The sequence below is a fragment of the Equus caballus genome, chromosome 1 (genome assembly GCF_041296265.1).
Source record: "Equus caballus isolate H_3958 breed thoroughbred chromosome 1, TB-T2T, whole genome shotgun sequence".
Lineage (NCBI taxonomy): Eukaryota > Metazoa > Chordata > Mammalia > Perissodactyla > Equidae > Equus > Equus caballus.
The window spans coordinates 20,741,884-20,757,525 of NC_091684.1; the positions used below are offsets into that span (position 1 = coordinate 20,741,884).

Consider the following 15,642-nt stretch of genomic DNA (forward strand, 5'->3'; position numbering starts at 1 on the left):
TCCATCTGGGTGAAGAATGCTTTAGATAAGAGCATCTCAAAATTTCACGGCCGTGGAAATCATCTGGGGATCTTGTTAAAATGCAGATTCTGACTCAGTGGGTCTGGGGATCTGCATTATCTGCATTTCTGATGTGCTCCCAGTTTTGCTGATGCTACTGGTCTGAGACCACACTTTGAGTAGAAAGGCTTCAAAAAATATAAACAAACTGCCTTGGAAACTCTCCCTAGTTTGGTTGCTGGAGATGGAGGTAACCTAGTAGTTTTGAGTGTAGGTCTCTCCTCACTAGAGCTGCAAGCCTTGCTGTCATTCACTCCTTTGCTTCCACCTGAGATAAGCTTCATCAGCAACGCTGCTTCTCTTCCCCAGAAAGCCCGCTGATCCTTGTCCTTCTCTACCCTCTCCTTCTCCGATCCTCCAGGGAAGAGCATGTTTGTGGAGTTCTCTTGTGATTTACAGGACTTAGGCAGGTCTCCAAGGAGAAAATGTGAAACAGTTAATCCCAACCAGATCCCGAATTGCTGCTCTGACCCCAGAAGGACCCAAAGGCAATGCCACTGCAGAATATCAATTTACTTCCTAAAATTGTTTTGCCCAAAAGAAATCCTGCAGCAGCTCTCAGGATCCCCAAACTGGGATGGCCTACCTGAGCACTTTTGGCTTATTTGGACTTCATTTTTATCTTCCTCAATAAAGCAATACCCTCCTAATTATGCTGACACAGAATTCCTGTGACCCGATGTGTCAAGGATTTTAAGATTCAGGAAATACATCCAAATTAGACCATTTTAACAATTTTCTATGCAAAATGATCTGGAGAAAGAAACATACCAAAAAGTATGTCGCTGATCTGCTACCATATATGGTATTGTATCTTTTCTGAAAATCAAAGCTGTAATGAGAAAAAAATTAACCATGACTTCAGCCAGCGAACATGGCAAATTTAAAAACTTGGAAAACTTTATCTTCAGTGCCCTCAATGCCCTCTCCCACCATACGCCTCTTCGAATCCTTCTTTTATGAATATCCATTTGCCTCGTTCTGTCTTTATCCCCACTTCTTACAACTTGCTCTCAAAAAAATCATTTCTATGTGCATATGAATTTGAGTCATTGCTTTTTTTCTCTCTCATGGGCGTGTGTTTATACCTCATCTCTGCCTATGGAAGGGAGCTAGTTGGCTGGTAAATGATTTCAGGGACTAGGTAGTTCCTGGGGGTAACCTCCTGCCACTGGCTTGGAAAGCAGCAATAGCATTGGCCATTACTGGAAGTATTGTTCTGGTGCCTTGGATTAGTGTTCTGGGGATGCCATGACAAAATATCACAGACCATGTGGCTTAAACAACAGACATCTGTTTTCTCACAATTCTGGAAGCCAGCAATCCAAGACCAGGGCATCACCAGCTTTGTTTCTCTTGAGGCTTCCCTCCTTGGCTTGCACATGGCCACTTTCTTACTGTGTCCTCACATGGCCTTTTCCCTCTGTGTGGGCATCTCTGATGTCTCTCCCTCTTCTTATAAGGACACCAGTCATATCGGATTAGGGCCCCATCCTTATGGCCTCACTTAACCTTAGTTACCTCTTTAAAGGCATTATCTTCAAACGCCATCATGTTGGATGTTAGGGCTTCAATATAGGAATTTCTGGTAAACAACAACTTAGCCCATAACATGCATCTTTTTTTGCCTCATCACTCACATAACTGGTCAATGTTTCCTTTTGGAAAATACACGAGCCTGATGCCAAATGTGTCCCATAATTTTTAACTTGTTGGCTGGTGGATTCCTGGGTGAGTTGGCTGGTAGATTCCACCCCAGCGATATCATCAAATGATAAGTGCCAGCTTGTTTCTGTTGCTTTGACTCTAATCTCTTCTTGTCTTTAGGATAAAGAGAAGGGAAGCTAAAAACAGCAACTTGGGTTATCACTCCTCTACACAGTCTGCCCGCCAGTCTGCCTGCCTCTATTTAGGAGGACCTGTTGAGGTGGCTGTCACAAAGTCAAAGAAGTAGGTAAAACAAAGACAATTGTGTAAGTCAATGCCTGTTTGCCCTCAGATCTATCCTCTGTCCTTCCTCTGCTCTGCTCTGTATTTCAGGGAGTCATATTTCCCAGGCTCCCTTGCTGTCCAGCTCCTAGGTAGGTCCAACCAATGAGACACGGTAGTAGATAGCCAAAGGGTGGGAGCTGGAGAAATGTCAAGGTATTTCTCCCATTCCTCTCTCTCTCCACTTCCTGCTGTGTCTCTGGCAATAGCAGTATCTCTTCCAGAGCTCCAGCTCCCACAGGGCAGCCTTCCTCTCAGAGAACCAGACTTCTGAAATCTGGTGACACCACCTCCTCCTATTGTGCCTCCAGCCCCAGATATGGTAGCAGCTTCCTGCTGTTACTAATCTCTGGGTTGCCTTGTTGTCCCCTTTTAATGTTCTCAGCATTCCCACTCTGGCATAACCAATTTCCTGAATCAAATTCCCTTTGCTCAAAAGTCTTAAAGTGGTGTCTGTTTCTGAGCTGATGCAATAGTCATTGTACCTACTTCACACTGTAAGAATTAAATGAGTGAAAGAGCTCAGCATATAGTAAGTGCTCAAAACATAGAAAATGTTAAAAGAAATGGCAGAGCCATTAATTAACTTTGTCATTTTGAAGAGTCATTTTAAAAATAGTGAATTTCATTTATATTACTCAGAAATAGAACCATTAAATATACGTTTATTGTATAATTCAATAATAATTCAAACCACCTCTGAAACCCAGTTTCACTGTTCTGACTTTGGTCTTTTCTAGAAAGAGGAGGATGCAGTGGAAAGAGCCCTAGTCTAGGAGGCCAAAGGTGTGGCTCTCCACCAGCTGGTTGTGCGATCATGAGTTTCTCATTTTCCTCCATGGGCCTCAGCCTTCACATAAGTAAACTGAGGTGCTTCCGTAAGATCATTTCTAAAGCCCCTGTAGTTCTAATATTTTATGGCTCTGTAACTGGTTCAAATTATTATTCCTCTTTGGAGGAGGGTGGGGAGTAGAATATCATTTTCGCACTGACTCTGAGGTCTCATATGTCTAGCCTGGTAAAAATCCATTTTTTTCCTGGGGTTCCACTCCACCAGTATGTCTAAGGATTATACCCATTCTCTAGCAACATTGGTAAAACGTGTTGAAGCATTAATCCAGAATAGCATAATATGTGAATTGGCAGAAAAGTAAAGTAAAGGGTGGGTGAGTTGGGGCAAGGAAATGTGCAAAGAGGTGGATAAGAGATCAGTACATCTCCTTCAGAGGGGAGGAGCTCAGTTTGCTAGACCAAATGATGTATATGGAGAAGAGAAGGAGTTATGTTTGTATAGGCAACAGAGAATATTAATTCAGAGTTTTAAAGATAGGCAAAACTAGATTGAAATCTTTACTCTGTCCCTTACCAGCAAAGAACCTTTGGGCTAGTAATTAGCTTCTCCAAATCTCAGTCCCTTTATCTGTAAAAGCTGTCTAACACAATGGTGCTCAACTGGGTGTGATAATGAAGCCCGTTCTCTCCAGGGACATTCGGCAATATCTGAAAATATTTTAGATTGCCAGAACTGAGGGTGAAATAGGCTACTGGCGCCTGTGGGTGGAGGCCAGGGATGATGCTAACTATCCTACAATGTGCACGACAGCCTTTCACAACGAAGAATTATTTAGCCCCAAAGTGTCAATAGTGCCAAGGTTAAGAAACCCTGGTCTAATGATAGTATCTACTTTTTAGTGTAGTATGAGGATTAAATAAGACAATGAATATCAACTCCAGTGCATTCTATGGCACATGCTAGGTCATTTTGGTAATACTAGTACAGATGATGGCAAACTGTGAAATCTTGACCAATTTTAGATTTTTATAAAAGAATAAATAATCAAGAGTTAAGGTTAGATGACAAAGGTGATTATTTGGGATCATGGCTCAGAGAAAATAGAATGAAAGGGAAGACTATCTTTCTAACTACAATGGTATGAAACTAGAGATCAATAATACAAGGAAAGCTAGAAAATTCATAAATATACGGAAATTAAACAACCCACCCCTGAACAATTAATGGATCAAAGGAAAAATCAAAAGTGGAATCAAAAAATATCTTGAAACAAATGAAAATGGAAACATAACAAACTAATACCTATGGGAGTTTACAAAAGCAGTTTTAAAAAGGAAGTTTATAGCAATGGATGCTTACATTAAGAATAAAAGAAAGATCTCAAATGAACAACCTAACTTTACACCTGAAGGAACTAGGAAAAGAAGAACACACCAACCCCAAAGTTAGCAGAAGGAAGTAAGTAAGAAAGATCAGAGCAGAAATAAATGAAATAGAGACCAGAAAAACAAATAAGAGGTCAATGAAACTAAGAGCTGCTTTTTTGAAAAGATAAACACAATTGAGAAATGTTTAGCTAGTCTAACTAAGAAAAAAGAGAGAGGACTCAAATAAAATAAAAAATGACACAGGAGACATTACAACCAATACCACAGAAATACAAGGATCATAGGAGACTACTATGAACAATCATATGCCAACAAATTGAATAACCTAGAAGAAATGGACAAATTCCTAAAAAACATGCAACCTACCAAACCTGAATCATGAAGAAATAGAAAATCCAAACAGAGCAATAATGAGTAAGGAAATTGAATCAGTAATCAAAAATCTCCCAACAAAGAAAAGCCCAGGACCAAATGGTTTCGTTGGTGAATTTTACCAAATATTTAAGGAAGAATTAATGCCGATCCTTCTTAAACTCTTCCAAGAAATTGAAGAGGAGGGATCACTTCTAAACTTATTTTACAAGGCCAGTATTATTTTGATATCAAAACCAGATAAGGATACCAAAAGAAAAGGAAATTACAGGCCAATATTCCTAATGAACATATATTCATATTTCATATGAAACTGACAAACTGTTTTCTAAAACAATGTGGAAGAGATCCAGTTGCTCCCCATCCTCTCCAACACTTGGTATTCTCAGTCCTAATTGCAACCATTTTTAAGTGTGTGCAGTGTGTCTCTTTGTGTTGAGAGGAGAAAACCTTTCCTAGAGGCCTCCTACAAGACTTAATGCATCGGTCATGGCTGAGTCTCATGCCTATGTCTTGCAAGGACTGAGTCTCACGCCCATGCATTAGCAAGGCCTGGGCACTTACAGCCTCTAGAGTGGGAGAGGCTTCTCCAGCAAAAAAGAAGGAAAATGGAACAAGCGTCAGTTGGACAACCCATAATGCTTCCCTGATGTGCCATCATTCACTCATTTAGATCTACTGCAAGCTGCTGAATGCAGTGATAAGGACTTGATAACTAAGTTCCTTTGAAAGAAGGTGAGGAAAAGTCAAAGCAGACCAAAGTTTTGAGCTTAGGTTATTAGAGACAAATAGTCTATTAGAGATCATTAGAGAGAGACAGATTATTAGAGACAGATTGGTGGGGAAAATGTGGAGCCAGATTTGGTTCACGCTGTTTGCAGAACCTGACTTCATTGACCCCCTGCCCTTTCAATGGTTCCTAGAATTTTGAATACAGTTCAGTCTTCGTGGGTCTTTAAAGAACTTTGCAAGTAGTCTGGAGGGGATAAAATTACCCCATGCTCTGGGGAAATTGGAGAATGTGTCGACCGGAATTGATTGCAATCACCTCACTAGTTCAAGCAAGAGATATAGCAAGAGTCCAGGAATCTCCAGCCCCTCTGAGCCCTGATGAAGACTGTAGGCATCTTTCCTGTGGAGAGAGCCTCCTGGAGGCACTGGCATTTGAGTGAAAACCCCAGAAAAAGCCAGGGAAAGACTCAACAGTCTCCAATGTGTCCCCAAGGTTTAGGCCAAGTATTTGTAGAGAAAGACCGTGTCTACCTTGCTAGTACATTTCAAGTCAATCATCTTCTCCCCTCTCAGGATGTTTCAAATGACAGTGACAATATAATGGTGAAAAGTAATCATTACAGTCCATGTCACAACATTAAAAGTATGGGCATATTAGGAAATGATCTCTATTAACCAGAGTTTGGCGTCCATTTTCATTTACACAGATACAAAGGACTATTCTATTAGTAATTAGGTCTTTGGCATTTCTCAGAGTTTCAAATTACTTACTGGAAACGGCTTGCTGAATTCAAATACTTGATTCTAAATTCCTTATTCATCTATAAGCCATTGCTCAACATGGATAATGGAAATGCTGCACCGGTAAGTAACAACTTGGAATAAAAAGTAGATCATTGGAATTCAGAGTGAATTTTTAGGATTTTGGTAACAACTTCTTAGGAAAACTTTAATGGACTTTCCATGTAACTGAGATGGATTTGGGAGTTTTAGTTTAATTTTTTTTCACCTCTGTTATGATGGAACTGTTTATTTCTGGGAAAAATCTGGCTTTTTTTTCAAGTCTTGCCAAGGATATGTTTGGTTCATTTAGTTTACCACAGGGTGCTTCAGCTCACTTTTCAAGTTTCATTATGCATACTACTGTGTATTGCTCTGGGTGCACATGTGTGCACATGTGCGTGCAGAGAAAGAGACAGTTTCAAAATTGCCTCAAGAAGATACTTAAGTATCTAGCCAGTAATAACATCTGAGAGCCAGTTTCTTAATAGGGAAATAGATGATTATGAGCATAAATGCACCAATTTGGGGCTTCCTTCTCTCAAATTTCCTGGAGAACATGTTTTCAGAACCCAGAGAGAGATTTTTACCAGCCCCATTCAGCGTGGCCTCTACATAACAGGTTGACTCTGAGATAAGGGAGAGAGTCATTCCTCAAGCAACACTTGCCCTACCTTCCACTTAGGATAATGGCAGCTTGGGGTCATTACTGTCCTCCTGTAAACATCTACTCTGAGGTGTCTGTGTGTGTGTGTGTGATCGTCCTTTGCCCAAAAACACAAGAAGAGGATAATCCTGCTCTCTCCTCCCAGAGGCTCTTAACCATAAGAGGGTCAACTCTAAATAAAATATTAACGTTGCTGCATTTTCACTTTTGTCCCTTTGTTCTTCCCCCTTCCCTTTACCCACGTTCTGATCACCTACACTCTTTCCCGCTTCACCACTCTCTCTCTCTGTCTCCATCACTAGTAGCTTGGAGGAGGTCTGATCAAGGACTAATTCCCATCACAGGGTTGTGTGGTGGACTCAAAGCAATGATTCTTCATCTTTTCTCACAAGTGGTGGATGCCACTCACAAGTTAGACACACTCTGCTGATTGTGAAGGGTTATGGGTAATTCCCCTCCCACCAGCTAGCTGTGACCACCACTGCCCTTTTCTCCCATAAACATAAAAGAATATCTAAATGCAGGTTAGTGAGAGAAAGCTATTGCAGGGATAATGTTGAACCTGCTATAATTTACAAAATAAAATAGTTTTAAAGCTTCATTACTTTAAATGGAATTAGTGGCAAATTACTTCTGTCTTGTCTTACCACTGTAATTCTTTGTGCTGACCATTTTCCATTTGCCTTTTCAGATCCTCTCGCCATCCTTGCCCATCCTGCTTGGTGCCCGAGGAGGGTACCTTTTTGAGTCTCCTCACCTGTGTTGCTTTGTCCTCTGGCCGGTGGAGATGCCATCAAGATACTGGAGGCAAGAAGGAAAGGGAGGTGAGTGTACTTGTTGTCATCTCTTTCTCTGTTGCCCTGGGCTCCTCTTCCAAAAGCCACCAAACCCCTGGTAGACAGCCTTCTTCCACATCTGCAGCATGAGTTGCAGCTATGGCTCTCTCAGGGATCTGGGAATGGATCCCTCCCTGCCCCTAAGGGGGAAGAGAGGAGGAGAGATGGAGACTTCCCTTTTGCTAATCCCAGGGTACTTAACCAATCATTCTTGGTTCCTCTTAACTTTGTTGACACTTTTGTAACAGTCCACAACTGAGTGTGCCACCATGCCTTGTCTTTCCTGCCAGGACCCTGACTAATTTCACAGTGGAGAAGCAATTGTTAGTTTACTACCCATCCCAAGAGTTGTGATACTTAACAGGACACTCTTGTTGATAGCATAAAGACTAAAAAACTTTGGTGTCCAAAAGGAATAGCTCTCCAATGTGACTTGTTGGCTTTTGGCAACTGAGAGTGAGCTATTTGGGTGCAAGATATACATTCTTCAATGGTACCGCCTATGTGGACTTCTTCAGGGACTCTTAGAACATATTTCTCTTTCCATGCCTTTTCTCTTTACCAGGCTACTCTCCTTCAATCTATTTTTTAAGGATCAAATTTATTGCCAAGAATTCACAAAGCCTTTACGCATTTTTTTTCCTCCTTAGTCCACTATTGAAGAGTTTACAGTAACCCTCCAGGAAACACACATACACACACATATCCCACCCTCTTATAACAATTATAATTTTCACATTATAAAAATATAACTATCACTATTTGCCAAATATTGGACATTTATTTTGTTTATGATCTGATTTTGTATCTTGTACAAACTGACATTATCACAATTTAGTTTAAAGCATGCCATTGACTTTGGAGTCAGATAGACTTGGTTGAAGGTTTAGATCTGCCACTAGCCCACTGGATTATGTATACATTAAATAACTTTTCTGTCCCTCAATTTCCTGAGAGGGAAATAGGGATAACTATGTTCTCACAGGGTAGTTGTGAAAATTAAGTAGGATATTTGTCCTGCTTTTTAAGCGTAGTGCCTACTGCATAGGTAATGCTAAGTAAATACTAATGAAAAACCAGCGTACAAAGAACAGATTGTGTTGTTTCCATTAACCGCCTTGAAGGCAATATCCTGTCTTTACATCTTTGTGTTCTCTCAGAAGTCCAGCATATATTATGGATGGACAGATGATGGGTGATGGAAGGATGGATAATAGATGGATGGATGATGGATGGTGATGGATGGATGGATGGATGAGACTGGCCTCAAAGAAAAATTTCTTCAGGCTACTTAAACCTTACATGGCAGAGACCACATTTTAAAAATTTCCAACCAATCCTTTGGGTCTCTAGATGTGCTTTATCTTTCTGCTTAATTCATTCCAAACATGGATCACATTCTTGTATTTACAGGTTATTTTTTCATTTTTATTTTAGCAAGGAATTTAAATTCCTTCCTCCATGTTATGTCATCCCCATTCCAGCTCTTTGGGAGCTTCACACAGGTATTTATCCCCCTTGAGGATTATTTTTGTGTTTCTTTAAAAAGAAGGAGTGCAAACCCTGCCAAAGCTAACAGCAGGGGATGGAAGAGATCATTAGTTGACTAAATATTTCCACAACAAAAGTTGGGAAATTTAACCCCAAGGGTATTGGTATTTCTAACCCTTCTCTATGGATCAAAAATTAGGCTGAGTTCATCTATCAATTATGAAATAGCCCAGAAAGAATTTAGACTTCTATTTTTGCCAAGCAGCAAAACAAACTAAAAAGTGTGGAAAATACCACACAAAAGCCCAGATTAATTATTTCTATGTCTGTTACCATTTTCCCTCTTAACCAGTCTGGAATTGCTTAACCCAAATCAACATTCTTTTAACTACCTACTATGTGATAGGCACTCTGTATATCCATTAGAAGAATGCCTTTGACATAAAACCTAGTGTAATTAAAATGATCCCCATGATGCATTTGCAGTATTTGGCAAAAGTAGATTCCTTTTTGTTCGGAATGGTCTCATCTGTGGTTGAATTTACCAACCACAATGGCTTCAGTTTTTCTAAAGCTGGGAGAGCGGATTTTGGAGTCGCTTTTAATCCTAGCTGCAGTTACCAGCTCTATGGCTGAGCAAATTCTTTTGTCTGTGTGAGTCTTTTTCCTCCACTGAGAAATGGGTGTCATTGTATTTGCCTCACTATGCAGAGCTGAGGCATGAATGCAATAGTGGGAGTGTTCAAAAACTGTCAGTTTCCCTGGTCACTTTGTACTCTTATGCATCTTACATGGTATCTAGGACAAGTGAGAACAAAAGCAAGCACTACAAAGCTTGGTTTTTGCTTATTTATTTAATGACCACAACAGCAGAAATTTGACCTGATCCGTTTTATAAATCTTCCATTCCTGTAAAAGAAATAACTTGGGCTTTGATATGAGATTACTGAACTTATCTTTTGATGGCAGGGAAAAAAGTCCTTGTCTGGACTCCTGTAGGTACATCTATCTTAGATTAGTGGATTAGTAAGAATAGATTGATGGCCAACATACCCCTTAGTGCTAAGGTTTTAAATATATTAAGTTATGAGGCTTTTTGTCTTTTTCTTCCTATTGAGTAGAAACTCTGACAGCCTTTCTTGGAGTAATCGCCTTTGAACAGAGATGGCAATATGTGCAAGAGCCCAGGACTTGCTGGTGGATTTTGAGGTATCCATCACTCAGGGTTCCAATAGGCTAACTTAAGCAACAAGAATTTCCTAGGAAACTATTGGATAACTCACAACATTGAGGGCCTGGAGAACTGAGCTTAGAAAATGGGCAAAACCCAAAAGAAGTTGAGCACCGTTAAGATCCTGTGATGGGAAGAGTCCTTCTGGACTACTGCCGCCAACCGTGACACTCTGGATAGACTTTAGGCTCCAGCATAGCTACTATAATTAATCTCTAACCACTCCTGTAAGATGTGTCACGTTCTTAAGATTCAAAGTCCTAGGTGGGAGCATCTGATTGGCCAGTATAGCTTACTTGACCATTCTCTACTTGCCATGGGGCTGGGGGAGGGACCGAGATCTGTAATGGAGATGGAGGGAAGACGGGTCCTGATTTCAAGCTACCAAGATTCTTTAAAAGTAGGTAGATGGTTAACAATACTGTGTGGTATATTTGACCTTTGCTGAGAGAGTAATCTTAAAAGTTCTCGTCACAAGAAAAAAAATGTTTAACTATGTGCGGTGATAGATATTAACTAAACTTATTGTGTTAATCATTGTGCAATATATGTGTGCTTCAGGTTATTATGTTGTACACTTTGAACTAATAGAATATTATGTGTCAATTATAGCTCAACAAAACTGGAAAAAAAAATAGGTAGGATGTTACAATGCCCGGCAGCCAAAGATAACAAGTATCCTCTACAGAAACTTCACCTCATCTTTCCCCAGTCCTGTTGTTTCTCTCTTACTACAGTGGCTGGTCCTGGCCGTTTTTGGGGGTATGGTCCTCTCTTAGGCAGGCATACAGACATGTTCTTTGCAAGGGCTGTAGCTGAATTTTGAAGGACATAAATTTTCTGGAATGATCTGGCTCTGCAGCCTACTTTTCTCTAACTCTGGCCTCTGAATTCTTGCTCTGCTTAGAGCAGGGAGTTCTCTGGAGGCCAGTAAGACTGGTGAGCACATCCGCAGAAGTGAGGCATCCACGATGGAGATACTGCCTATTAACTTACTCAAATATGAAAAATAGATATGAGCTGCTGAAGCATTTGAGGACATCATATTAAAAGCTTTTTGCTTCATTTTAGGAACTGAACAATATTTGTTTGTTTCCTGCATGTAGGCCACAGAGGATCAGTTTTGCCAAAGGAGAAGAGGCAGCTAAGAGGTAAAGTAGCAGCCAAATGCAAAACACTTTGAAGAAAGGGTGTTGTGACAAAAGCACTCATTATCTTTGCAGTCAGTCAGGCCTGAGCTGGAATCCCAGCTCCAGACACTTTCCAGGACTGCAATCTTGGCTTGGCGACTGAAACCTCCCTGAGCCTCAGTTTCCTCATCTATAAAACAGAGATAACAGTGTCCCTAAAAATGGAGAGATGTGAGAATTAAAGATGATCTATTGAAAGCACTCAGCCACACTACCGCTCAGTCAATGCTTGGTCGTCTCTGCTCTTCCTCACTCACAGAAGAAAATAGAGAAGTCAGCACAGTCACTCAGCTGTAAAGCACAACATTACTAGAAGAAGTTTGAGTAAAAGTCAAAGGTTAGACATCAACAGTGAAATAAAACATCAATGTGGAGAAGAAAGGGCATTGAACTCAAGCAAAGAGGATGCAGAGCTGTGGTGTCAGCACAATTCCTGTATTGATGCTGAAGAGCCATTTAGCATTCGAGTCAACTGGGATGAGAAGGAGAGAGGAATCCTAGAGATAAGAGAGGTAATCTTTACAGTGCACATACTGTGCTCCAGGCTGGGTGCTTTACACACATCATCACATTTAAACTACACACCCACCCCGTGAAGTAGGTAGAGTATTACTCCCACTGTGTGGATAGTGAAATTGAGGCACAGAGAGGCAGTGAGTGGGTTCCTTCTGACCTCAATTCCTCTGCTTTCCAGTTGAGGGGGCAGAAAATAACTTCCTCCATCAGCCCCAGACTTTATATCTCTTCCACTCAAGAAAGCAGCCAGCCTGAGGTAGGAATCCCTTAGTTCCATTCCAGATTTGGAGATTGGGTCAGGTGCCAAGTGTGGTCCGGTCAGCACTGATGAGGGCAGGCAGTGAGAAAATGGGGTCCACCTGAATAAATGTAAGGGCTGGGCCGTGTCCACGCACATGGCAGGGGGGCAGGAACACTGCAAATTCCAGGAGGCCTCGTTCACATTTTAGTGCGGTTAAGAAAAATGAACCAAAAATTACAGAGAAAGCAATAGGATAACATAGGATAACTCAATGTCACCCTTAGGCATTGTTTAACTGGCTCACCCAAGAATTGTTTCATCATCTAGGATAGGAGTTGGAAAACAATGACCCTTGGCCATATGTTTTTGAAAGTAAAGTTTTATTGGAACAACCACATCAGTTTGTTTACGTCTTATCTAAAGTTGTTTTCATGCTACAATGTCAGAGTTGAGTAGCTTCAACAGAGACCGTATGACCCGGAAAGCCAAAAATATTTACTATCTGGCCCTTTAGAAAGTTTGCTGAATCCCTGACCTGGGAGAATGTGCCTGCGTTTGAATTTGCTATTTACTCTCTGATTAGAGCCCAGATGCTCTGAAGTTCTCTGTCTACTGGTCAGTTTCTGTAAGGTAGAAATCATGGCCAGAAGGCTGCAGCTATATGGCTCTGTAAGCCATTAACCAGTTTTGTAATCTATTAACAAGTTCATTTCAGTCTCCCTTTAACTGACTATCTATATAAATTCTCTTTCTCTAATTCTCCTTTGAACTAAATTTGCCATCATAATGGTCCCCTCATTCATTAATAAATGGAATGCATCTTTGATTCAGGTTCATTATATTTTGTGTGAGTTGTGTTTTTAACTTTAGAAAGTTATATTTTGACAACTCCAAGGGGCACCATTAAACACAATGTGGATACAGAGGGTGGGGATTCTCAGGAGGGGGTAGTGGTACTGGATAGCCAACACTATTGGTGCCACTACAATAGCGTACCACGTTTAATCCCTGGAAGGAATCCCTGTAACATACCCTATAAGGTACATTAACCTACAAAATGGAGAAATTAAGATTATAGCAATACCTACCTCATAGGGTGGCTTTGGTATCAATGCAATTAAAGTATTTATCACAATACTTAGCCACTAAATGCTAGCTGTGATTACTATTATTAATGGTATTATCCTATGTATTAGTTGTTTCTTTAGGTAAAAGTAACTGCATTTAACCCCTACCAGCTTTAGAAAATTTAAAAAAAAGGAAATTGTTGGAAGGAGCATCTTGAGCTCACAGAATAAAAGCAAACAGCTGAGCTCCAGGGCTGTCTCTTCTCCAAGTGGGCTAAGACTCAGAGGCGTGAAAAAGCCTGTTGTGCCTAAAGATACAAGTGATTTGGTTTTGCAGGACTGCACACTCTGAAAAGGTAGAGTCAGCCTTGTTTCTTTTACGCTGTGAATGGAAGCAGAGACTATAACTTCCTCACCTTTGTGTCCCTACGTTGCTCAGCACAGTGCCCGCCACATGGTACATCAATAAAAGTTTATTGAGCTAAGTTATTACCAGCATGTTGATGGGGCTGATAAGTAGATATGACTGGCAACAAAAGCCAAGCTCATCTACAGAAATGGTAATGTATCTGATTGGTGCTGCAGATGCAGGCTGGGTTGGGGCGGGGGCCTTGAGTGGTAGCCTAGGGCTACTTTTCCTCTCCACAGCTGTAAAATGAGAGGAAGCTAACAAGCTAGCATTCCCAACACAGCTTGCCTGTGCAGAATTCACTGTTGTGTTCTCTTCTATCTGTCATTGAAATCTTCCTTTGCTTCTAGGGGGAGCTGGGAGATAAGACCGGTTCCCCTTTACCCCCAGGGGCACAGAGTCAGCCAGCTTTATTGCATTACAGGAGCTGTCTACCTCAATTGCATTGACAAGAAATGCCAGGCCTCTGCACACATCCTGATCCTTCTAATCCCTTTAGTTCCATCACCTAGACATTTTATTTGAAATTGATTTTTAAATGTCTGAGTAATTGAGGTTTATGTGTAGTTGCCTCTCTGCAACAGAGGTAAGCTGAGGCTGCTTATATCCTCATTAGACGCTGATTAAAAGTGATTGCATTACTGGAGGCTCCAATTGGTGCCATTCCTCAGGGCTGCCATCAGAGAACAGCTTCCGCGCTTGGCAGATCTGAGCATCTGGAGAGCAGAAATAGTGGAGTTGGCCTTTGCATCCCCTGTGCATCTTCTGCAGATGACCAGCTCTAATAGGAGGCTCTTTTCCAGTTTCCTGTGGGTTCCATCTCTAGACCATACACAAGCCATGGCTGTTGAAAGGAAAATATCCGCTTTCTCCAGAGACGTGAAACTCTCACTGGAGTCAACCCTGTGACCAAAGTTTTGAGGTGGGAAGTCTAACGTCTTTTGGTGCTGATCTTGTGACCTTCACTAAGTCCTGGAACCTCTCTTTCCTTCTTTTTTTCCCCCAAAGTCCCACTCATACTTTGTATGTGTGGCCCTGGACTTGTTCTTTACCAAATAAATTGGCCTTCAGATTTGGCACAGACAAGGCCTACCAGGGAACAAAAGAGACCAATAGGAATGGTTGTGATCTTAAAAATATCTTCTGTCCTCCATGCTCTTGAGAGAAGCTTTACTACTGCCCATTCCAGGAGGAATAGTTTTGGAGTTAGAAGTGATGTGGGGAGACAAGCTCTGATGTTGAAGTCAGAAAGACCTGGGTTTGAATCTTAGTTCAACCCATTAAAAGCTGGGTAGTCATGGGTGAAATCCTGACTCCCTTTGGTTCAGTTTCTTCATCTGTGAAATGGGGCTTCAAAGCCTCCTCCCAGGGTGAGTGCAAAGATGTAGTGAAATAAGGTGTATAAAGGGCCAGGCAGAAAAGAAGAGCTCTGTCAACATGAGTTTGTTCTTCCCTGAAGGAACAGTAGAGTTCATCTAAAAAATAAAAATACCCCACTTGGCCCTTGCAGCCATTTTTTTTTTGTCTTGGGTTCTCCATTATGGTTCATGACCTCTGAGTTCCATGAATGGGCATCAGCAAAATTCTGGAGAAAAAAGCAAAGCCAAAGGCAAGGCACTGTGACGTGCAACCTCCTCTGGAACAGACACTAACTGGAGCACCTCTGTTTTTGACGATCTTACATATTGGGGTTCTATTTAATATTTCCATTACAAAATTTAAACAAATTTGAAGAAAAATTGGCTTTTATTTCTGTGTTAGAAAATTCATGGAGTTCACAAGGTAAAGTCAAACTTCTCATTTCTCATCATGCTGCAATACCCTCTCAGCATACCCAGTGGCAGAAGCTTCTCGGCATGTATGTGAGGAAATTGCACAAC

General features: G+C 41.1%; 1 long non-coding RNA gene across 1 annotated transcript in view; it reads right to left on the reverse strand.

The window, feature by feature from the left end:
* Positions 1–7,428: 7,428 nt before the first annotated feature.
* LOC138915251 (uncharacterized) overlaps positions 7,429–15,642 on the reverse strand; it is a 151,880-nt gene continuing 143,666 nt past the window's right edge. Inside the window, exon 4 of the long non-coding RNA XR_011420936.1 lies at positions 7,429–7,582. This is a non-coding gene — a long non-coding RNA (uncharacterized lncRNA). The remainder of the gene's footprint in view (positions 7,583–15,642) is intronic.